General features: G+C 41.4%; 1 long non-coding RNA gene across 1 annotated transcript; it reads right to left on the reverse strand.

The window, feature by feature from the left end:
* Window positions 1-586: 586 nt before the first annotated feature.
* LOC128442649 (uncharacterized) lies at window positions 587-8281 on the reverse strand. The gene is made up of 3 exons (XR_008338859.1): window positions 8239-8281; window positions 4136-4228; window positions 587-1573 (listed from the first exon to the last, which is right to left on the reverse strand). It is a non-coding gene; the product is annotated as an uncharacterized LOC128442649 (long non-coding RNA).
* Between the last annotated feature and the right edge of the window lie 16369 nt (window positions 8282-24650).

Here is a 24650-nt window from a genome sequence, read left to right on the forward strand (position 1 = left end):
GAATTTCAGAGTATTACATTTAATGACTATGATGACTTGCAATATTAGTGAGCTGAGATGAGCATAACTGTTGGCTGTGGTGGCCTAGTTAACGTTTAGTGCGGTTTCTAGATCTCTGTGCCAAGCAGGGAAGAAAGTGCTGCTGCTTAAGTAAAAATTTTACTTTAGCTGAGGCATACATAGTGGTGCACGAGGTAATCCTGATACTACTTGAACTACAAACACAACCAGGTCAGATAGCTGCACATAAAGAGCTTTGCAAGTGGAAACACACTTATGCAAAAGGAACATTTCAGATTTTATGTAATACCTACGAAAGCAGAAATGAAGAAAAATTATACCCAGTCAAAGGGCATTAGGGTAAGTTGCTTCTTATTATCCCCTCTACTCTATGTGGCAAAGCAATACTGTTTGGTTCCAGGTGAGTCTTACACCTGTAAGGTTACAGCTGCCTGTCATTTTATTTTTTCTGGACCACAACAGTGAGGCCAGTTCTACAAGCATGAATGTCCACGACCCATAGTGTAGGAACTTCATCATTGGCCCCTGGGCCTTTAAAAACTAATTGAGGCAAAAAGAGCGTCTTTTACGTCATCTGGGGAGTGATTATCATAAGCATCTTAATTAGCATCTTTGTCACTAGATTTACAGACAATACATCTCTGTTTGGAATTGCTGTTTATTTGACCTGCATATACTGTATTCTGGTTACAGCTTTCTTTCTTTCAACCTGTCTTTCAATATGTGTTTCCCATACAAACAGACAGTGATAATTTTACATGTAAATATAGACCAACTCACAACAACATGACACACAATATTACCTCCTTTGGGTCTTAAAGAAATTAGATGAAATAGATAATCACATCAGGTGAAAATCTGAAGGTGTTTGTGCTCAAGGGGAAAAATAATTCTGAAATCAATCAGCACAATTCTTTGAGTCATACAGGCAGGGCCATCCGATTGTGTTGCATGGTTTGCTTATAGACAAAAAGTTTTGTGTGGTGCATGTCAGCGTGAGCAAGTGAAACTCATAACAAAGTGCTCAGGATCCCTCATGAATGAATCATCACCTTCACACAACCTTTCACAGCAGCGGTGTCTGTGTTTTCAGTCTTCTCTGAGCATAAGGCTACAGACAACCAACACCCAAGTGTAATCTCAGAGCCATATCATTGCAATGCTTGTCAAATAAAAAGAGCTGTCACTTGCAGCCACTGGAAATTCCGTCGTGTTGAAATACTGGTTTTCACATGTGCATGGCTGAGGAGGAACTAAGCCGAGAACGCAGACATTAGCATGTGAAGGCCAGCACAGTAAGTCTCAGGGCTGTAAGTGCATAAGTGGTAAAAATAAAGACAGGGAGGGAAGTCAGTTTTTCCACATGCCTTCACAGACACAATCAAATGTGCAGCATCAGTTTAATTGACTTGGACCGTCACTGAGGCAGCGAGCAGCCTCTTCTGCAGCGTCCTTCACTGACCACTGATCTCTCTAGTGCTGACCCTCACCTCTGACCCCCCTGTGAACAAGCATCTCTCCTTCAAGGATCAATAGAACATCCACCGCCCACCTAAAACAAAAGTAAATGAAATAAATAAATAAATAAGAGGGGCTGTTTCTTCACGGAAATGAAGCTTTTCACTGGGGAAATTCCTTTTAGCCTCCTGTGGGTCGGATATCTCTAAATAGGTTGTGGTCCTATTACTGATAGATCCCCTCATGGTAGGATGAATTAATGAGCATGGCTCCCTGGGCAAGAGACTCAATTTTAGATGTAAAATGGAAGAGCTTAATGGGTAATTAGCCAATCTGTGATCTTCTTGAATCCTATTGGACACTTTATTTTGAAGATCATGAAATTAGTGTACCTTAATGGTCAGTCTACATACCAAGTGTTTTTTTCTTTATCTTCAGATAAACTAAAGCTGTGGTCAGTAACTAGGTTAAACCCAAGGTCCATCGATGCCGATCATTTTGATAATTCAATTTTTTTTATTTATCATGTCAACCTGAGACACAGGCCTTCTCAACTGAATAACTTCCCATCTAGCAATTAGTCTTCAAAGTAAAATTACACTGTTTGTTTTATTGCTGCAATGCCTACTATCAAGCTGAATTAGAGAACTTCTATTTTGAACCTGTGAAAGTTGCTTAACTGAAAATGCTGAGATGAAATAAATGGAAACAAAACATCAGTCATAAAAAAAAAAAATTTTGTCCACACATGAACAATAATAAAGCAAATTCAGTTTCATTTTATAACTAACATTGACTAAAATCGTCATTGCAGATAAAAGACAAGTAATCATCAGAACACACCAATAAAAGGTGACGGTATATTGTAGAACTGTTTGAGGAGGACTCACTAATGACAGGAATAATTCCGAAGTAGCTCCGTAGCATTAACACAGGACAAGAGAACAGGAGATTCCTGAACAGGCCGGTTAAGAACGGGCACTGCACTCATTGTAAAAATAGTATATACGTCATTCTGCTTTTGAGGTTGTTGAAGTTGTTTGTGAATTGCAGCCATCTCTTTCTTAGTACCACTTAGCTATTTTCCCTGTAATTTGTCTCATTTTTCTCTCTCTCTGTCATCTAAGTGGGCGGTCGATGGAGGCCAACGTGCATGGCAGCAGATGAAGGGGCGACCCAGCGAGGAGCCATACAGTGTCATCCAGGGTGAGTTCAACCATGTGAAACTCTGAGAAGCTCCTCTAGTGACAGTGTGGTCACCGCACAGTCAGACCACACACAGGCTAACATACACAATGCAGGCAGGCAGGCACACAAGTGAGACTCAATTTGTGCATTTGCCTAAAATTAAAAATAAAAATAAAAAATATGTATAGTATGTGCACTTGCACAAACTCAGTCAGTCGCACCTCTCATCCCACCACTCAGATACTGCAGCAGGGGCGGCAGGACCCTGCAGAGATGGAATGTGACCTATTGTTGCAGCGGCCATTTATAAACAATAGAGGATCACAGACAGTTAGCACCACAATGCCTCCATGCTGATCTGTGCAGAAGCCTCGGTGCTACTGGCTGCTGCTGCGTCCTGCTGAGCTCATTTAACAACTTGGGAATCAGGTCGCCTCTGCAACTCATCAATTCATAAAGCTTATCCAACAATTACTTTAATGGCAATCATGTAATGACAGCACCGCTATATAAACTATATAATTCACATGAATAACATATCATCATATAATACACACAGACCAAACACGTCCAAAATCAAGAGATGGAATAATCGCATTTTGTCTGCCATAAAGACGAGTGCACACTGAATAAAATGAAACACTTTTCTGTGACTTCAGAAAAACCTAGAAAAATTTAGGATTACATTTTATTTTTTACTCCCAGATAAAAATTACATCTTTATAATATTACTATTGGGGCAGCTGTGTCTCAGGAGGAATAGGGAGTTGTTGACCAATCAGAAGGATGGCAGGATGCATTTTACAATGAAACAACGGGTTTCTGTATGTATGACAAAGGGTGAAAACAAAGTGGCGTGAATGTAGCCTAATCAATAGTGTTTTAGTACACAGTGATTTATTAAATATCAAAGAAAAAAAAGGTTCTTTAATAATCTGGTGTTTTGGTTCCATGTGCATCACTCAAGGGAAGAAGTTGAGGTGACACGGGTCAAATATTGCGAAACAGCTGCCTTCCCGTCAACACCCTCGCTGATGGGTCAGTCTCCTCCCACAAGGCCCAGCATGAGGAAGTGACTCTAAATTTGTGTGAAGGGAACTGGAAAGATGTAGTCAATGGGGATTTCTTTCAACCTACATTCCACGTGTTCAACAGTCATGTGCAGTCTGCGGTTAAAGGAAGTTTTATCAGACGTGACACTGACGCTCTCGTCGAGGTCAGGTCTGCATCAGAACACAGGTGTACAAACAACTGGTATAATTCAACCCCATCAGGCCAAGGTTGACAATACACACAAATTGGTGGTTCAGCTCTTGAAAAAGTGCAGACAAATAACACAAGCTTGTTGCTGTGAGAACAAGGTGTTCATTGGCAAAACATGATCCTATCATTTCCACTCTGCCTGGAAGGGTGCAATATAAATGGTGGCTCATTAAGTGGCACAGATAGAACTGCTGTATGCTCTTACCATCCCTAATAAAAGACAGAGATAAACACTGGAGAAGAACACAATGCCCAAAGATGGTCCTTGTAAAGAGATGAAACCAGGAAACTGAAGAACCTGCTGAATGAAAATAGTGTTCAGTGGAAAACAGGCCTGGGGGTTTTCATTTTATTCCAACAAACATAAACAGAGGTGAAGAAGGTGGAGAGAGAGAGAAATAGAAAGAGAGAGAGAGAGAGAAATAGAAAGGGAGAGAGAGAGAGAGAGAGAGAGAGAGAGAGAGAGAGAGAGAGAGAGAGAGAGGGACAGATGGAGAAACAGAAAGAGAGAGCGAGAGAGAGAGAGCGAGAGAGAGAGAGCGAGAGAGAGAGGACAGATGGAGAAACAGAAAGAGAGAAAGAAACCGAGATGACTTAGGGAAAGCAGGTGTCTCAGCAGGTGCTTTAAATTCATGCTTTTACACCCACAGCTACACTGGAGCTTCCACTTGTAGAAGAGGATGTGACTCATTCACAACCACCAGTATGAAAACAGCAACAGCTACACACACACACACACACTTGTCTCTCTAGAGTTGTGTGGACAGTCATTGGCATAATGCATTCCCTGTAGCCCCTCACCCTTCACCTTAACCATCACAACTAAATGTTTAATCCTAAAATCAAGTCTTAACCCTCAGACAGCCCTTTTTGAGGACCACCCGAAATGTCCTTACAATGATGGTATTGAACCAAAACTGGCCCTCATAACTATCGATAGGCATGCACAAAAACACACACACACACACGCCTACACTTGCACAAATACATTCACACCTTTCGTTTTATGAGTCACAGACCAACGGTGAAAGTAAAACACCAGTAAACAGCCATAATGAGCCACAGTGAACCATGTGAAAAGGACTCAAAGTGCATGAGTTACACAAGTGAATAACTTACCTTTTGTTTGTGTGTGTGTGATGGGTGAGGTGTGACTATATAGGAGTCAGAGGAGAGAGAGGGTGCGGCTCATTTTTAGCCAATTTGGATAAGCACTGGGCTTTAGGGCACTTTAGGACAACAGACGTACACGCACACACACACACACACACACACACACACACACAAATACTTGTGCATGCTGCTGCACCTGCACATCTGCTCTCAGGATAAACTAGATTCCTCTGCACTATGATTTGACTTTCATTGAATTCTATTTTTGCATTTCTTGGTTTCTCTTGTCAGAAAGTCTGGGAAAACTTCAGAGTGACCCTTTATTTTCCTTGGGTTTTGGTTGTGTGCTCTTCGTTTGAGGAAAGTGATGGGGCGAGCTGCGTCGGGGTGAGAAATGGGACTGATGTCCTTAGTTGGTATTTTATGTATCACAAGCTGTACTGCACTGCACATTACTTAATTAAAACACTTAATTTTTTTTAGAGACTATGTGTAGTGTCCGTCTTTAGTCAAGTTAAATTGTACTGCAATCCCTTATAGTTTGGACATGCTCATACGTGTGTGTATTTGAAAGATTCTTGATTTTTTATTTTAAAATGGCTGACTGTGAGTCAAACACAAGAACATATTAATAATTTTTGTTATGAATCATTGTTATTAATAATGCACGTTGGAATAACCAGAGCATGCACAAGAATACCTCAGTGTGGGTTGGTCACATGGTGCGGCAGGGTTTAATCTGCAATGGGGGGGCCGCCCATACCAAACATGTGTGCAGTGGTGATAGCGTGAGAGCGCCTTGGACACAGCTGTCAACTAACTGACATGTTGGACACCTCAGGTGATATTAGCTCTGGTACAACTCGGGGTTTTAATGATTGCAGTAGATGCACAGGAAACTATTACATCCACAGTGTCATATCCCCCAGGCTGCAGGTGATTTTCCTACATTCTAACCGGAGGTCCTAGGGTAATCCCTCCCCATTTACTGCCAACCAAATGACGAGGACAAGCCTATTTATATTGTATGAACCCAGTAACCTAAATGAAAGGTTATCAGTGTAATACCATAGTAACTGGCAGCTGCAGTAGAGTTCTGGGGATGACTCCAGAAGCAATAAACGGACAGGCTGTTGGCAGAACACTTGTGTGTGTGTGTGCCACAGATGGCATGATGACTTTACCACAGACTGCAGTGGTGGAATGTGAACACTTTACTTGTACTGAGGGACCACAGTTTGAGTTCATGATATACACTATATAGCCTCTTTGTATATGCATGTGGAAAACACAAATCCATTTGCATATGATTTTGAAACTTGCCCCTGAAAAAAGAAAAGCATGAGCAATAACTCCTGCACATGAAAATTCAGTATTGCATAGGCAATACAATTAGAGAAACAAATACTGTGACATTACAACAACAGAATGAGAAACTAGCTCAAAGTTATGAACATACTTGTAATAAGAACATATTATATTAAGATCCATAATGCTATAGATAGTATTGAATAATAGTTTTCTTTCATTAAAATGTGTCTCTGTTGTACTGAACGGTCCATTACCCACAGTCTGCAGTTTTTACATCATATAAAAAAAAAAAAATCTGGCCACTTAAGCCACAACTGCAGTGAAACGGAAACAATCTTGCTGCAAATAAATATTTCTAATGCATGACAGCTCGTAGGATATATGTTTTCTGGTGTTTTACAGCATGGGTCTTAGTTTTATAGTTTTAGTCATTATTTCACCTTTCTCTTGGACTCCATTAGTGCTGTCACCATGTCCCTATATCATAGCAATAAAGTTGGTGAGTAAAAGGTGATCATCGGAGTAATGGCTAAAAATGAGACCATAATAGTATATAAAGAGATTTTTCCTTCCTGAACATTGGTACTCCATGTATCATCCCAGTAATGCAGTACCTCCAGGAAGGGTGCAGCGACAAGGTGGATTGTGCTTTAAACTAAATGTCAAAATGATAAGATGATAAAATGACAATACTAAGCTGCTCATATTTAGCAGGTATACTGTATACCATGAACGCTATCATAATTTTGTGTATTAGCACGTTCTTAGCATTTGCTAATAAGCAGTAGATAGCTGAGCTGTTGGGCATAGCATTAGTTAGGCAGACTTTAGACAGAAGACATAGTATTGCGGGAAAAATGTACCTGTAAGTAACACCAAAGGAAAATTCAGAGAATAGATAATCATGAACTGTCAAGTACATGTTGACTAACTGTATCTCATAGGCCGTATGAAAGCTAGTGTGTAAGCTGTAGGGTCGGGGGAATCACCAATGTCAAGCAGTTTTGATCATCTAGGAGAAACGGACAAAAGTCCATGCAAGAGATGAGATATTTCAGTGTGGGCAAGAAGGCCAACCAACCAACATATGCTATTCCCTGAGCCATACCTTTAACAAGGCTAAGAAGCTATTTAAATATGCATTTTATGAAATTAATAGTTTTCTGGCAAAATAATGATTGATAGAGAATTGCACTGTTTAGCTGTAGGTTACCTTTAAACTAATCGCTTACGACAATAAAAAACAACCTAGTTGAGGATTAAGAACAGAGGATGTCCCACCATGTACACATTGTGAAGCCCTACGAGGAAATCTGCAATTTGTGAATATGGGCGTACATATAAAATTAGATTGGATTTTGTAGGTGTGTGTGTGAGAAAATGAAGCATGCAGACAATTGACCCAAGTGCTGAAGGCAGCGTGTACTCAGCTTTTATGTTCAGTAAAGCACTAAGTGCAGATAACAAGCTGTATCAAGACACAGTTATTTTAAAACAAGCGGTTCCATCTATGATTGATTTTCAGTCACATTGGTAATGATGGTGGCAGTGCAGACTGTGGTAGAACGTGCATTGTTCAAAGCAACTTAATGAGTGATCGATGTTGGAAAAGACAACACCATTCAGTTGCACTGTTAACTGCAGTATGGGTCTGAACAGCATGATTTCAAGGTAACGTCTACTGATAAGTTCAGCTCATGGTTATTCACATAACATTTTGTGACTGTAAACTGTGAATTTAACTAATATCGGAGACAGTGAGCATTTTAAACAAACCATGAGGAAGCTCCAGTGAACATGCTGGCAAACACTTCGGCCTCATCAGAGGGGGTTTGCTCTATGTGCTCAGCAAACAGTGTAGAATCTTTCCAGAAAACCACTCACCACTGTCACCACAAGCAGCTCCTGGAGTTCACATCCAAGTCCAGCCCTTCCCCCCCCACCCCCTCATGTGAATGCATCATAATAGTTCCATGGAAGCCCCAGCCCATTCTTATCTCCCCCTCCCTCTTCCTCAGAAACCAGCTATCCACAGAGGGTGTGTGTTTGTTCCTGTGTGAGGATGTGGACATGCTCCGCTGCAAGCATTTCTGTGTGTATTTAGGAGCCTGCACACGTGTGTATATGTTGACACAGAGAAGGAGGGGCGGTGACTTATATTGCACATCTTTCTTATTCAGAATATCGCAGCTTCTGTTCTTGTGGCTTGCAGTCAGTTCACTCTAACTGGAAGACTGTGTCACAGGCGCTGCTGTGACACTGGCGTGTTCCTGCCCCTGGCGTGTTCACCAAATTGAAAGAGATGAGCACCTCTTAGTGCTGGTGCCAATTGTTTTGATTAAGCAGTCGCACAGGCAGCATCTAAAATGCATAATGCATTTAGATCCAGAATAATAATAACGGCAAGAAAAAAGCTTTTTTCTTTGCTTCAGAACAAAAGAAGCAAAGAACGGGGTGATTTAGGTTCATGAGTTATGAACAATATAATTCCTTTTCTCATTGGAAATAACTGTGGAAAACATCTACAGGAAATTATTTGTAAGCAAAGACAAATTTCTGCCTACAAAGGGAAACAATAAATTATTTTCTATTTCTATCTCTATTTCTACATGACAACAGAGGTCATACAGGAATGATCTGGACTTAAGAGTAGAAGAAAAAACATCAAATAATGACTTCCACGGCCAGTAAACTAAACTCAGCAGTTCATACCTACAGTCTAATGCTATAAGCTTTTCCAAGGAAAGCGTTGTCTCTCTTTGCTCATATATCAGCCCTGTGTAGTGCCAAAAGAAACATGTGTGAATGCCATAATGTAGCATGGGGAGGACACTGAGGAGATCCAGTCAGCCTTTTACTTCAAGCTACTCCCAAACCGTCAGCCCTGGCAAAATGCTAAACAATGATGTCAGTGCATTCCTCAGGCTTCAGAGACATTCTCCAGGCAGCACCAGTGAGCCTAAAAGGATTTCTCACAGAATTAAAGCCAAAATCCACACAGACATCCAAGTTCACGTTTCTTTTCTTGTTGTTATCTACTGTATGACAAGTGAAAGAAGACTGACACCAGTAAAACCCTTTGAGGCACAGCAAAGACTAAGGATACTTCCATATTAATATGTTTTTGTTTGAAAACTGTCCTTTAATGCATATCACGTGACCATACATGCCTACTGGGCATGCACGTGCTGGTGTACACAGGTTACTCGAGTAATAGCTCGTCTCCGACACATGTAAGCAGTTGTATCATTGTATAATGCAAGACTTAACTGTACAAAAGCCGTTAGCAGAGACAACAGGGTCAGCAACACTTATTGATTATTGATTATCCATGTTGTGTTCTACACAGGTAGTCGTTATTGTTTTCGGAAGGGACCTAATCAGTATGCAGTGTTGCGTGTCTGCGTCGGCGTTTCCATACATCTCTGTTTCTGCCCGTCTAGACTAAAGAGCAGCCGCAGATTCTTCAAACTCAAACGGGGGCCAGCAGCGTTTCCATGAGCTCCATTTTAGTGTGGTGTGGTGTGTACGCCACGCGTATCCGTAGCAGTTGACACATTCTCAAATGAAAACATAGTAGTGTGGATGTAGCCAAATATGGTCTTGAATCCAGTGCAGGTTTGAATGAAAGTTAGGGTGAAGAGGATGGAGGCCAGTGTTTTGGCTGATCTGTCACAAACAATGGAACTCAGACATGTTTTCATTGTGTAGCCTCTTTTGTGTTAAAAAAGGCTAGGATCAGTTTAAAGTTTTGCAGTAATACGGGCGTATCCTCTGTGTGATGTTGGAACATTTCAGCTTCTTCCTCAGGGAAAGTGAAAACAGTTTGCATCACGAGGACGTCTGAGCGCCGAGTGTGGGAGGGTGAGTGGGTATTGTCAAGTTGTGTCAAGGAACTGTTGTAAATAACATCCTGATTAGGGTGGTGCTATCATGGCGTCACCATGTGTCAGCAATGCATCTAATATTAGGACTCTGTTAGTTGTTGTGTATTTTTTAAGGCTTGGGATGAGTTAAGCTCCCCCTGTGGTAACCTGAGCAGGTGGTAAGTTCCAATTGGGGGTTCATTTATTTTTCTTTACCCCTGTTTCATTTATATTCCTGAAAAAACTTAACAACTTTGGGTGCTATAGAAGCTGGGGCGGTGGTTACTTGTCAGTCTCCATCTCCCGCCACAATTACATTCTGTTGTCCTTCTACTCTCAAAACTAAAATCTATACGTTAAAATGATCAATATAAAATCTTCAATCATCATTCTATTCTTTTCCTTTTCTATTCTATTATAAGAAATATAAAATATTATTGTAGTAAAATATATTATAAAACTTAGGTTTTTGGGGTTTTCTTGGGACTCTACAGTATGAAGTTGTGCATTTTCCAGTGCTGCAACTATTTCACAATAAAAAAACCTTGTTAAAACAAATGAATGGATCAAGTCAACAGATAAGCCAGAGTGCTTTAGATGTTGTATCTTTTACAATGTTCTAGTTTCTTTTAATGAGTATGTTTGGTCAGACTTTTATACAGAAACAGCAGTTATATTATGGAATTTACAAGAAGGACACATGTCGTCATTAAGGGTCCATCCATTCTTTTTCCAAAAGAAAAGATCATAACAGAATGGAAACCAAAAATCTCTTGACCACCCTATTGGATGTCTGATTAACACATACATCAAGTACCTGGTCTGAATACATATTATGCTCAGGTAAAAAACATCAAACCTTTATATTAAGCAGCAAGGAATAGACTGAATGCTTCATAAAACAGGTCCTCCCTCACAACCACTATAAATACTCTGCCTATAAACTACCACCGTACCAGTATCTAGCCTTCACTGTGAGGGAGAATTCTTAGAAAATGTCATATTTCTAACATTCTTCTCTGAGATTCATCCCTCGAGCAGCTCTTGGTACCAGGGAGCTACATGAACATGGCCCCAAGTGCTTGGCACAGGGAGGACGGTCAGAGGCATATTGCTACAGGTCACATTCTTTCCAGGAAGATTCAGCATCCCAGAAGCAGCGGGTCTGCTTCATTGCCATGTCTGGTTAATACTGCAGTTCTGCTCTGTCTCACCCTCGCTTCAGGCCTCAGTGACTCCTTACACAGCTGATTCGAACACACACACACACACACACACACACACACACACACACACACACACACACACACACACACACACATACTTACACAAGCAGGAGTACAGGGCGGTCTGCCTCATCCCTTCCACACCAACTCAGTGACCTCCTTTTCACTGTACAGCTCTCTCTTGCTCTTTCTCTCTCACACACACACAGACACACACACACACACCCATGCACACACTCAGTGACCCCTGGCAGCTGATTCCCCTGGTCCCTTCCCAGAATTTAGTGAGGTGATGAAAACAGCTGTTGCGCTGAGTTCAGTCCAGACTCAAGTCTGGAGCAAAATTCCTCTGACCACCGTTGAGATGTTGTGACTCCATGGAAACCCCATTGTATCATCGTCCCGTTAATGATGACAGTAGATAAAGGCAAGTGATTAAATACGTACTGCAGACACTGGGTGTACTGCTCTTCCTCATGGCAGTAATGTGATCGAAAGCCCCTGCTAAGCAAAAGCTGCTCAGATAAAGGCAACTTCCCATCAAAGGCTCTCTGTTTGTCTCTTCTCAGTCATAGTGAAACTCAAGCTAAAAAACCAAAATGATTCAGCTCTTACTTTCACATCAACTGTGCTGTCCCCCGATACATAAGATAACCCAAGCTATGCTAATCACACACAGTCTCCCAGACGTACACTCACATGCCTTAGACTTATGCAAAAGCAACATTTGGGTCAATGGAAAGCAAACACATCTAGTTACACTAAAGGCGGGACACATTTCAACGTCTCCATCGTTCATCTGTCCTGCATTAGGGCTGCAGCTTTGTTTTTTTTTCAGGCAATTTCTTTTGGCGATGGAGATAGAAGAGCATGGAGAAATGTCTATGATGAATTCAAGTCTGCAACTTTGACTTAATGATAACATATCAGCCAGATTCTCTTTTCCCAGGATCTGGGTGTCTCAGGCTTTGCTATCTCCCTGCTCTCATCTTGCCTAAGTTCACTCACACTACTCCGCTCCCTTCACTGGTTACCAGTGGCTGCCTGCATCCTTTTCAAAACACTAGTACTTGCATACTGTGCTGCGGGCGGATCGAGCCCAGCCTACATCCAGGACATAGTCAAACGTTACACCCCAGCCCGTCCACTCCGCTCTGCATGTGCCAATCGGCCTGCTGCTCCCTCACTGCGAGGGACAGCTAGCCACTCAACTAAATCATGACTGTTTGCTGTCCTGGCTCCTAAATGGTGGAACGAGCTCCCCATTGTACTTGCTTGATTCTTGTTGTTCTGGGTTTGTACTCTCATGGGTAAATGCACTTATTGTAAGTCACTTTGGATAAAAGGGTCAGCTAAATGAAATCTAATAATGTAAGATAATCATCTGTTCATGCTCCAGATATAAGCATTTTGGTCTTCAACACTATCCAGTCCAGCTTTTTTTTTTTTTTTTACAAAGACAAGAAGAAAAAGAAGGAAGATCTTAGATGCTTGAGTCTGTGCAAGGAGATCCGGTGATAACCCACATTTTTATAAGGAATTTGAGGACAACTGGGGAAGAACTCGAAATCGTAGCTTAAGTTGGTCATGACAACATGTCAACAAACAACCTTAATGCACATTACCACCAGTGGAATATGGGATCAGGCACGCATGCATGAACACCTGACCAACGTGGACCCTCATTTTCTTAGAATGGAGCCGTGGGCTTGTACATGTGATCGGAACGAGAATGCAACTTTTGGCAGACATGGATCGCTGAAAGTATGATCCACCCTTAAGGATGTGGTTTTGCTTGCTGAGAGTCAGAAGAGGAGTATGATATCAATCCACGATGATAACTAACCACAAACAAACAATCTACCCATTGCCCTGTTTTCTCACTCTCGGCTGTGTGGATGAATACGGTAGCAGTTACCTTAGATGAACCGTGCTGTGGTTTATTTTCTCAAGCTGTCTATAGCGACCGAGTGGTTTTCTAACACACTCATCTGCTCACTCACTCTCTGCTCCTCTGCATCTCCTTCTGCTCCTTTGCGCCGTCCCTAAATGACTCTGTCTCTCTCTCTTCTGTCTCCATCTGCTACCAAGTAGTATTGTTTATTCCTCTTCTTCTCTTCTTTTGCCACCACCATCTGCTCGCCTTCGTTTTTTTCCCTTCATTTTGCTAGCAGTTCTCCCCCATGCTCCGCGCCTGTCCGTCTCTGCCGTGTTGTGTTCTGGATTTTGCCCCGGTACTTAACTTCATATGCATTCCTCAGTGATACCAACATCCAAGTGACAAGTATGTAAACACGGATGCTTTCGGAAAGCTACAAGCATATTGGCTTACTTATTGATGGGGCGGGATGCCCAGGCCATGGAGTTTGGATGAGGTTAATAGTAGACGGCTGGAGACATTTTACAGATGCAATGCATTCCAAGACCTGCATAATTGATGAGTACATGATGACTGAGGATCCTCCAGATTAACCCCTCTGACTATGAAACCACACAGGAACCAAGCTATGGAAGCAACAATGCCATCAAAAACAACGACGCCTTCTATTGTAACCAGACGCTCACGAAACAGCACTGCTAGCTCTGCTATGTTTATATTTGTAGTTTGCACACAAAAGGTTAAAAAGTGTTAAGTGAAGTCAAAACATGGAGTGTTGAGATTTCTTATTTTTGTCATAGATGCAGATTGTTGTCTGCACAGCCGGGGACCAAAGGACTGTGGCCGGTTGTGAACAACTTTAATGTTTCCTGAGTCGCAAATGAGCTCTGGGCTTTGGGGCCCTGTGATTAGGATTCTTTGTGGCTCTGTCTGATCTCTGACACACAGCTTCTCTTGCACACACCTACACACACACAATGCTGCACAAATATTACAAAATATGTTTTCTCTATCTTCATCATCAGACTAAAGGCTGCAAGTAACAAACGATTGCAGAGTAGACAGGATATCATAATAATAAGGACGATGCCAAATACGAGAACTGATCTGATGCATCGCCGTTGCCATGGTGCCAAACGCTTCCCTGTTGGTTCCTGGAGGAGGAGAGGGTAGTAGTGGGACCAGTAGTGGGACCAGAGCCAGCATGGCAGCATTACAGCATCAGCAACCACGGCAACAGATTCCCTGAACAGATTTAGATCTCTGTTTAGAGCCAGAGCCATTGAAGTAAAGACTTTGGCTCAGATCTAATTAATAGCTGCAAATACCCCAATTGTTCCAGCACTTGGTTTTATCTCTTTGTTCTCCTTGGAGTTTTTCACATTTTAATCATCAAAGTTACTACTAAGTTTCCGCTTAAAGCATCCTATGGAGAATCTATCTAACATAACAGTTCAACATGAATCATGACGATGACTACAGGTGTCTGTATTTTAACTGTCAAATATGTAACAAAACAAATATTTAAGGTTTCATTTTAGAAGATGACAACAAGCTCAGAGAGACAAGACAAGCAGGATTCCACCATGTAAAATGGTGGTACCAAATTATTAACCATAATAATCAGAATATGCTGCTTTCATCCAGTAACCAGAAGGTTTGGTAGTTTGACTCCGGATTCCTCCAGTCTGAATGCCAAAGTGCCCTTGAGCAAAGCAGTGAACCCTAAATCTCCACCTGATGGCTGTGCCAGCAGTGTACGAATGGTGTGTGATAGAAAATGTGCTGCATATAGATGTATGACAGTGGGGGTGAATGGGATAATGTGACGTGTAGTATAAAGCACTTTGAGTGGTCGATTAGACGAGAAAAGTGATATAATGTCCATTTACCATATGAAACATTACAAGAATATTTGATGACTTGTCTGCCACTGCCATGGTTCAGGCTTGGTTATGTTGACATTGTTGAAGTTACTTCTCTTAAATGTCAAAGTCAAACAAGCTCCTTCTTCCTTAGAGGCCTCCCCCACTACAGAAAACTAACTATTTGCAATTTAGGGTGTAAGCATTTTGACAGGTTCAGCCTTTGTAACCGATGTACTTTCCCCACTTTGGGGTCATGTTCATTGAAAAACATTTTGACGCAGGTGATGTGTGTAAAAATAAATGTTCTCACTCAGAAAGTCTGATGTGTGTTTTCCACTATTTGTTTCTATGAACAGGGCAGCAGCCAAAGCTTGGATTACTTTCTATCTCCTCTACATCTTACAGGTCTACCTACACATGATGGTCCAACTGGATCAATAAGGAAACCTCAGCTGGTCAGCTGTGTGATAACCGGTCTGGTACCGGCCGCATTCATCCAATGCTCCTGTGTGTCTCCTGTGTGAACATGAAAGCACTTATTCCATCGTTACAAATGCATGTGACAAATACACAACTACACTTAAAATGGTGACATCTGTCCCAGTATGACTTTTTTAATGGTACTGTATGTATACATAATGGTATGCTTTGTAGGGGTCTGTTGAAAAATAAGGCAGAGCCAAAGCTCTACAGGTTGTTAAAGGTTCAGGTTATGGGTTGTCATGTTACCACAAGGAAAGAGACAATGAAAATGAAGTCCTGCTCAGCTTTGTAAACTTAATGCTTTTTTTCTTATTTAGTTGATAATAACATCTGCTTCCTCTTCTTACTTCACTCGTCTAAACCAGGCTGTCCACAGCTCTGTGCTGAGTGATTAATCATAATTCATACTCTCAGCTTAGAAACTCTCATGATGCACAGTGGTCATCTACACTGCAGGATTCCCACAAACCCTCCTGACAGAGTCAAAGAGTTACTGGATAAAGAGAGGGGATGTTATGTTAATCAGAGCATCGCTCAGGACAAGTGTTTAGCAGATGCTGCAAAAAATGATCAGACATAATGAGAGAAAGGCTTACAGAGCCACTTCAGTTCAGCTGGGGTCAACATCAAAGTTGTAACTCTGCCCATAATCCCACCAGATCTACGCTGACACTCAGAGCTGGCTTCAAAAGGTAATCACTCCTAATAGCAACAATACTGAATTCTCAGAACCTTATCCTCTTTCCCGCTCACTTGTTCACCTCATTTGTCTTCCTCTTCTCACCCTCCTCAACCCCCACCTGCTTCAAGTCCCCCCTCTCCCTCCTGTGGTTCTTTTCTCTTGTTTTTAGGCTCCTTGCTGAGTGCGGACGCCTCGGTCCAGCTCTGACCTATGATGATTTATCTCAGCATTTCAGTCAGTCAGCCAACACATTGGCCCATGCCAATGTGTCATAATGTGTTCAATCAGTCATAATACAAACACGCAGCCCAGTACAACCAGTAGGTCATCCAACTGTACAATCAGCCATTTATAATGCGGGTAAAAAGGAATGTTTCCGATAAGCCCACATTAATGAACACAAACCTGACTGGCCATGCCATTTTATGAAAACACTCTAGAATAAAAGTGAAAAATATAATGTTACATTGAAGGTAAAGAGTAAACCTCGAAAAATGTTGCCCTACTGGTACCAGCCAAGTGAGCCCAGTCCTGGAACAGAAACACAACACGCTGAAGGACAGGAACTGAGGGACTGAAAGGACCCTAAAAACAAAATTTGTTCACCGACAGGAAATTGTTGACAACGTAATTTTCAATATTACTGGGTGTTCTACTTTGTCTGTGTCAAAGTATCAAGTTCAAACTGAGATTCTTACGGTTGTTTCTCATTTTAGAGAATAGTCAGCAGTCGCCAGTTTTCATGCTAGTTTGAATTTGCATATTAAAAAACTGAGCGGAAACGCTGGGAATTCCCTCTCAAAAATATTCAGATTTGAAATATTGCTTACGCTGGATCGCTGATGTGGGGAATTTTTGTAAAACATTTTTCAGAAAGCTAATAAATAAATCAGGGCATCTATTAGGCATATTATTGTATGTTGGCCACAAAATCATGGAAAACATCTGATGTTATTGGAGTGGTGAAGAGACTGTCACCTTCCTCACATTAATACACAAAACAAACGAGTACAGGCTTGTATCAGCATAGGTGTTAGTAGCCAGTGAAAAGGACAACCAGTCACTCAGTCTGCCATCAGTAAACTATTAATACAGTCAGACCGTCAGACCTGAGAGACATCAGCAGAGCCGCAGCAGTCTGTCCCACCCTGCAGGAGGACATCAGCATGGGCCACCTGACAGCGGGCTACCAGAGACCCGTCAGAACACCACAGGCCGATCGGCTGATTCACAGACGCACACTCACACACAGCTGTTTGTTTTGGAAAGATGAGGAGAGGAGCAGAGATGTTTTCCACCTCCCCTCAGTGGGTGATTCAGATAGGAGGGTTGGAGAGGAAGGGTGAGGTATTGTCTCGTGGTTTTTGGAGAATGAACTCATTCCCCCGCATGAAAACACTTTGAGACGGAGAGGTAGTGGAAGAGGAGGAGAAACAGAGGAGAGACTGATGTAGGTCAGGATGATGTGACATGCAGGGCCAGACGTGGTTTTTCAGACAGACTTTGAAAAAACCACCAGCGGTGATGGAAACGATGTGTTGCGACTCGGTCTCTAAGCCACAAAAATCCTGCTTACAAAGCCTCGGCACACAGGGGCTGTCGGTGACTCTGCCTGAGAAATATGCGGGAGTGCCTGTAAACAGCTGTGCCACTTGTTATTCTCCATTTGCTACAGTGTTAAGACACCCTTTCCGTGGAAGCTCATTTTTTATGTTTTTTGAAGAGAGCACTGATGCTTCCCAGCACTTGTAGCGTGTGTTTTTTAAGATTAACCAAAACTGCCATCTGAAATGAGGGGAGCTTGTTCTTGGAACACTTTAGCTCCAATCCTCAGTGTACTGGCACATGTGAAAGGACAGAACACAACAGTTAGACCATGATCGGTCTGTGTTGAACATTTTAAACAGGGTACACAGGAGGAGAACCAATGAAATCAGCTACATAAAAAGAATACAGTTGCAAATTTAGCCATTTACTGCAACAACATAAAACTGTTTCTTAGCTGAAATGTGAAATCAGCAGCTATGCAGCCTTTGTGTCCTATGCTGCTCTCGCTTCTTCCTGTCGCCTGTTTGGGCTCTAAGAGGAAGAGGAATGATCGCAGAGGACGTTGTCCAGGACCACACGGAATATTTGGTGACCTTTTGTGAGATTAAAAAAGCCTAGACGGCAAATTTAGTTTTTGATCCTGTTTTACTGTGGTGTAGTCAGTGCTGTCTGCAGCAATTGCTCTCACGACACTGCACTGGTAAAATCAACAGGCAATTTGTATACTTTTGTATACTTCAATGCCTTGATTTAACCGTAATGAATGGCAGCATACTTAGGACATGTTGAAGAAATTGTGGAGATTTTGAGAGCACGGTATGTTACAAGAACAAAATCGCTCTATCTTTCTACCTATCTTTCTATCTGTCTATTGGAACTGAAAAAGGGTTACAAATATCTCTCTCATATACTCGAATCAATCAAACATAGTAAATGTCAGTACTTTACGTGTCCTAATAACTTGTGATCAGTAATGGTGTTAATTGTTAGAGTGTAAAGTGAGCGCAGGTCAGAGGAGTGAGGAGGAAGCAGACTCCGACAGAGACACAGGAGGACTGGAGCTTTAATGTGCGTCTGATCCTGAAGCAGCGGTGTTATAATTAATATGCAGAGTCCACATCGTGATGCATCTTATATAAATGTCCACAGCTCTAGTGCTCAGCTCTGTGCAGGACACGTGACTACATGAGTACTCATGTTGGTTTGTGACCTGATGGTAAACACGGGTGACTTGATCTGGCTTGTTCACACAATGTTTGGTTTGTGGGCTTGTAGGCCCCCTGGAGCTTCGGAGAATTCTAACGGCTAACAATGTGAATCGTATGCTGACAGTTACATTTTAAACTAAATTTCCAATGATGCGCCCTGTGCATGTTGTTATATGTTATTAAACATGCATTCACTTAAAATCTGGGTTATAGTGTCACTTAATATGTTTTATGCAAACATCTTAATTTGAAAAGTAACTAGCACCTAAAGTTAAATAGAAAATAACAGTTGAGTAAAAAGTACAATATTTGCCTCTGTGATCTAATGCAGTAGATTTATAAAGTGACAGGGAATTGCAACACCCAAGTAAAGTAGTCCATTAAATAGTTACACAGTAATTGAGTAAATGTACAAGTTACATTCCATCATTGTTTACCCCACAGAAGTACAAATAAACAACAACAATGACAATAAAATGCTAATTTATTGGTCTATATGATTCAATTTCAGTAGTTCTAGTCTCCTGGGCTATGTACAGTCTCGTATATGGGTGACTGAAGACCATCCACCTTCTTAATAATGGCGCAGGAGAGCTGCCCAAAAATTACAGTTTACCCATCTTTCTCTTAACACTGCAGCACTGGACAAGATATGTGTCAGACTAGTTCTCGTCCAGACGTAGGCAGCTTCTTGAAGTGTCCACCGGTCTGGCAACCTTGTGATGAGTGACGAACACACTCCAGGACGTCACTGCGGCCGCCAGGATATGGATGGCGCAATGTAGCTTCAAATATAAAGTGCAGATATAAAATGCTTATATAGCAGTACATATAGCAAACATATTTGTATAGGATATATAGGCTTTTCACAACAGGGACCCAATTGACAATTATTTAAATTGTTTGTGTTAACTGTTGGATTTTCACATCAGGATGACCCTCCATCCGTTTACCCACCGGATCAGCACCTAATAAACTACATGAATAATAATACCCTCATTAACGAGCTTCCATACAAATGAGAGACACATGCTCTCAGGGATGATTACATGAGAAAAGGATTCGATTCATTTGTATGTAACTTGGATTAGGGCTTAAATGCTATTTATACTCACTGACGGGGGCCGAGAGAGGAAACCCCTGGCCCTCATTAGCTGGCTGGTGGTAGTCTGTGTTAATCCAAGGTAATCCTGGCTCCGTCTGGCCCTGACCTTCATCTCACTGCTGAGATAGAAACACGTTCATATATTTGATCCAAACATCGTCTTATTTCACTAGACAAAAATATACATGGATGCTTTTGAATAAAAAAAAATTGTAGAATGATTTGCTCTGCTTTGGCTCATCTAGTTTATGCTTTATGTATGTGTGCACATGTTATTTTAGTAATTTTGGTATTTAATAACTACATGTAAAAAGCTGACTGCAGCTCATTACCGCAGCAGGGATTTGAAAACTGTTACATCACGATGAATGAGACACAGTGACCTTTAGATAATCCAATAACAATATCAAATCCTTTGTGATCATATTATCATCAATGTAGGAGCCAGATGGATGGGATGAGGACAGTGAAGCTGTGGCCTGTTGTGCGCCTGTGTGCGACACGCTGTGTGGGGTCAGAGGTCACCCTCCAGGCGCGTTGGTGTGGATACTGTTTGGGTGGCCGAATTAGTCAATGCTGCTTTCCAGGAAGATACACTGTGGAAGGAGTGCATTCTGGTAATTTGCAAAGATAGAAATCACACATATGTATTCCAACACACACACACACACACATTCAAGCATGCAGACACACAAACACAAACACCCGTACATCACTCAGCTCAGTGGGGAAAAGAGGAAGACGGGGGTGGGATAAGTGTTACATTTCGAGACTCTACATTCATCATATGAATCACTTTAACTGGAAATTGTGAAGAAACGCAGTGTGCTTCACTTTGGATTTCTGGATGCACAGTAAGCACACATCAGGCTGGAGATAAAACTCAGTGCATTAATTACTTCCTTTTATCACGTCCATGACAGCTCCCCAGGGTTTCATTTCCCTCTTTGTGGACTCATTTAACATTTATTCAGTTGGTTAATGAACGGTTAGAATAATTTTTTGCTTTTCATTTAATAACAACGTCCAAACATATACAGTGATATCAATCACATATGACTGCCTCCATCTAATGCTACATCCATATTAGTATGTTTTCGTTTAAAAATGCATCTCTACTATGGATATGTCTGCTGTCCAAACTACTGTGGAGTTTAAGAGCTGCAAAAATGTAGATTTTTCAAAATGCTGCTGGCCCCGTTTTAGTTTTAGTTTTCAAACTAAAACGGGTCTGGACGGACTAAAACAGAGAAGTTTGGAAACGATGAAGTAGACAATCAATTAATATTTGAGTCTTTTCAGTCATGACTTAATCTTCACCAATTCGTCAGCCTCATTACACATGACCCCCTTTTGGAAGAAAACAACTAGCCAATCAGCCTTGGCTGCCAGTGTAGAACACAACGTGGATAATCGAGCGTTGCTAACCCTGTTATCTTCACTAGCATCATACATTTTAATTAAATAATAATACAACTGCTTATATGTGTAGGAGACAAGCTGCTATTTGAGCACTCTACGACAATTTTGCAACCAACACCCAAATGCTTCCTGTTTCACCAGCACGTGCACGCCTATTGTCTGTGAGTGGTCATGTGAGATGGATCGGGATTAAAACTGATGTGTGGCCAGCGATCTGTTTTAGATCAATTACCTGGAGTAGTTTGGATGTAGCCTAAGGAAGCCTTGCTCCAGTTTGTGTTGATTCTCTCTCTATCTGAAGATGATGCACAGACTTTGATCAGTGCTTCGGGGTGTGGTTCATGTCAGCTCTAAGTTGCACCGAGCTAACATGCAGTGTCTCAGAGGTCGACGGGGTCTGGAATCCACCGCAAAAAGGGCGGTCTCACTCTACACATGCATTCCTTATGAAAACATACGTGTGTGGAATTAATAAGCCTGATGATTTACTATGCACAGATAATGAGAAGCCGTGGAAAGGAATATGAAGGCACCGACACATTTACATGTTTAACAGGTGCGGTAGGCAGTCAGGCTCACTGCACATGCATGTGGAATGACATACGCATGCACACATATACTGTAAGTATAGAGCAATAATACAGTTGCATACTGTGAAATCACAATCGAATGACTCAATGGGCTGGATACACCTCCCCCATCATGGACACGTGCTTCGCGTACCATGAACATAAAGGATGTTCAACATACATTTTCAACACCAAAAGCTGGGCTGCTCCATCATAATTGCTTTCCCTTTATGAGCGGAGTGCACTGTGAATAATGAAATCCCACTGGTAACAGCAGGCACTAATATATATATGTGTGTGTGTGTGTGTGTGTGTGTGTGTGTGTGTGTGTGTGTTCGTCTCTTATACATGCACACAAATCTGTACACCTCACTATATATGCCCCCCCACCCCCCCCATCCCAACAGTATACTAGCAAAAGCCCTATTCACAGCATGGTGCATGCGTACACTTGCATATTAATGCCCCATTCTGCAACTCATTCACTCTCATTATGCTTCTCTACAGTAATGACAATTCCCTTTTCACAACTCATTGCAGAGGGAAATATACCTGAACAATACATTTTTTAAAGAAGAAAATATGAAAATATGTTTCAACTTTGTCATTATGATTTAAATTGATGGGACAATTCATCAGAATTTAGCAAAGGCTCAGAAGAAGTTGGTGAATATGTCTAAACACATACTAGTACCTTTTCATTTCAATGGCATTTTCAAAATAAAACGATATCTGGCCACAATAGCATTTTTTGCTCTTTTCAGTTTGAATCCCATCCATAATAACACAACTGAAAATCCATAACCCATGACATAAATGTGCTGGTGTAAACACAAAGGTGCTGGTGTGTGCTGGACACAGGAATAGTCTCAGATTGCTTAAATAATAGCTTGTTTCCTATACATGTAAACAGTTGTATCATTGGAAAACATCTGTAGCAGAGTTGATGTGTTTTCATACGAAATCATGATAGAAAACACATTGACCTATTGCATTGAAGGTATCTAATGAAGTCACAGGGAACTTTAATATGTAATTGAAATACATAGATTCAACAAAAATCTTTTTGTGTGTAGTGTGCAGCCACCTTAAAATAAAATGCACCTTTATAACATGATATTCTTGCTCTTGCTTCTTGTTAAACTATCTGCCTTCAGTCTGCTCTTCAAAAAGCGAAACGCAGTTGAGACGGACTGAGACTGACTTGGCCTCTAGAGGTTGTTCCACCTCTTCACCCAGAAAAGCTCTCATATTATATGTTTACGATTGTTGTCCAACTGAATCATGAAATGACGTCCGAAGACTTTTGATCCATTTGGCTGAAACTAGAGTCCGGCACCGGGTTGGGTACCCAGGCTTGTGTAACAGCTTTATAATATATACAAATTTGTAGATCTGGGTAAGGGTAAAAATGACCGAAACGCAGCAGGGCAGCTGGTGAGAAGTTCAGTTTGTTTCTTTTCTGGGGGAATCAGAAAATAAAATGATGTGTCACATTGTAAATAACACAACATGTAAATAAAGTAAAAGATCAGTCGCGAGACAATATTTTATTCTGCAATCCTTCAACACATTTGACCAGCAGCCATCTAGCAAGATTCAAAATGGATCACATAAAGTCCAGTGGTGAATACGTTCTAAGTGGCTTTGCTGCATGTTATAATTATGTCAGAAAGTGTTTGCTAGACGAGTCGGGACAGAGAGTACAGGTGCTGCGACAACATACTTTTCTTAGATCACAACTCAACCACCCCAAGGTGGAGAAAACCCATATGATGTGGGTGACTGTGTGTGTACCTTGTGTGTTTAAACACAGGCTATGGGTCAGGTCTGGTACAGAGCTTTGCAGGTCCCTGGCTGAAACTGACCATACTTGCCAGATAAGGAGGATTTGATTTAAATTCTCTGTTGTTATGGTCATAATAATTTCTGTTGACCATTACCCAGCAAACATGTCTGTATACACCTACACCATACTGTCTACACCAGTAATCACTAACCTTTTCAAGCCTAAGATCACTTTTTGATTCCGAACGTAAGCCGACATCTACCACCCCATAATCTTCGTAAAAAAAAACACTTCAAAGGCTTTTCCTTGTTTATGGCCTTAAATATGACCATAATACCACTACTACTCAGTGTGAATCTTTGCATCTGCCGCTCATAAAAATATTTCACAATGTGATGCAACCATTTATGTTTGTAAAATAAATTCTTCAGATAAACATTAAAACTGAAGGGAAAGATCCTTTTCTCTGTTTATTCTGCCCTGAACCACAATGTTTGTCTGTCTTTGTCACAAACATATTCGCCAGCGTTTCACTTTGGGACTACATTCATTTGTTCTAACCGGGCTTTAAATGTTCTGACAACCATCAGAATCCAGAGCGGGGATTAACACTGAAGAATGTTGAGATTGACCACTGGTCTACATTCTAGG

This window comes from Pleuronectes platessa, chromosome 6 (assembly GCF_947347685.1).
Source record: "Pleuronectes platessa chromosome 6, fPlePla1.1, whole genome shotgun sequence".
In the NCBI taxonomy this organism is placed as follows: Eukaryota; Metazoa; Chordata; class Actinopteri; order Pleuronectiformes; family Pleuronectidae; genus Pleuronectes; species Pleuronectes platessa.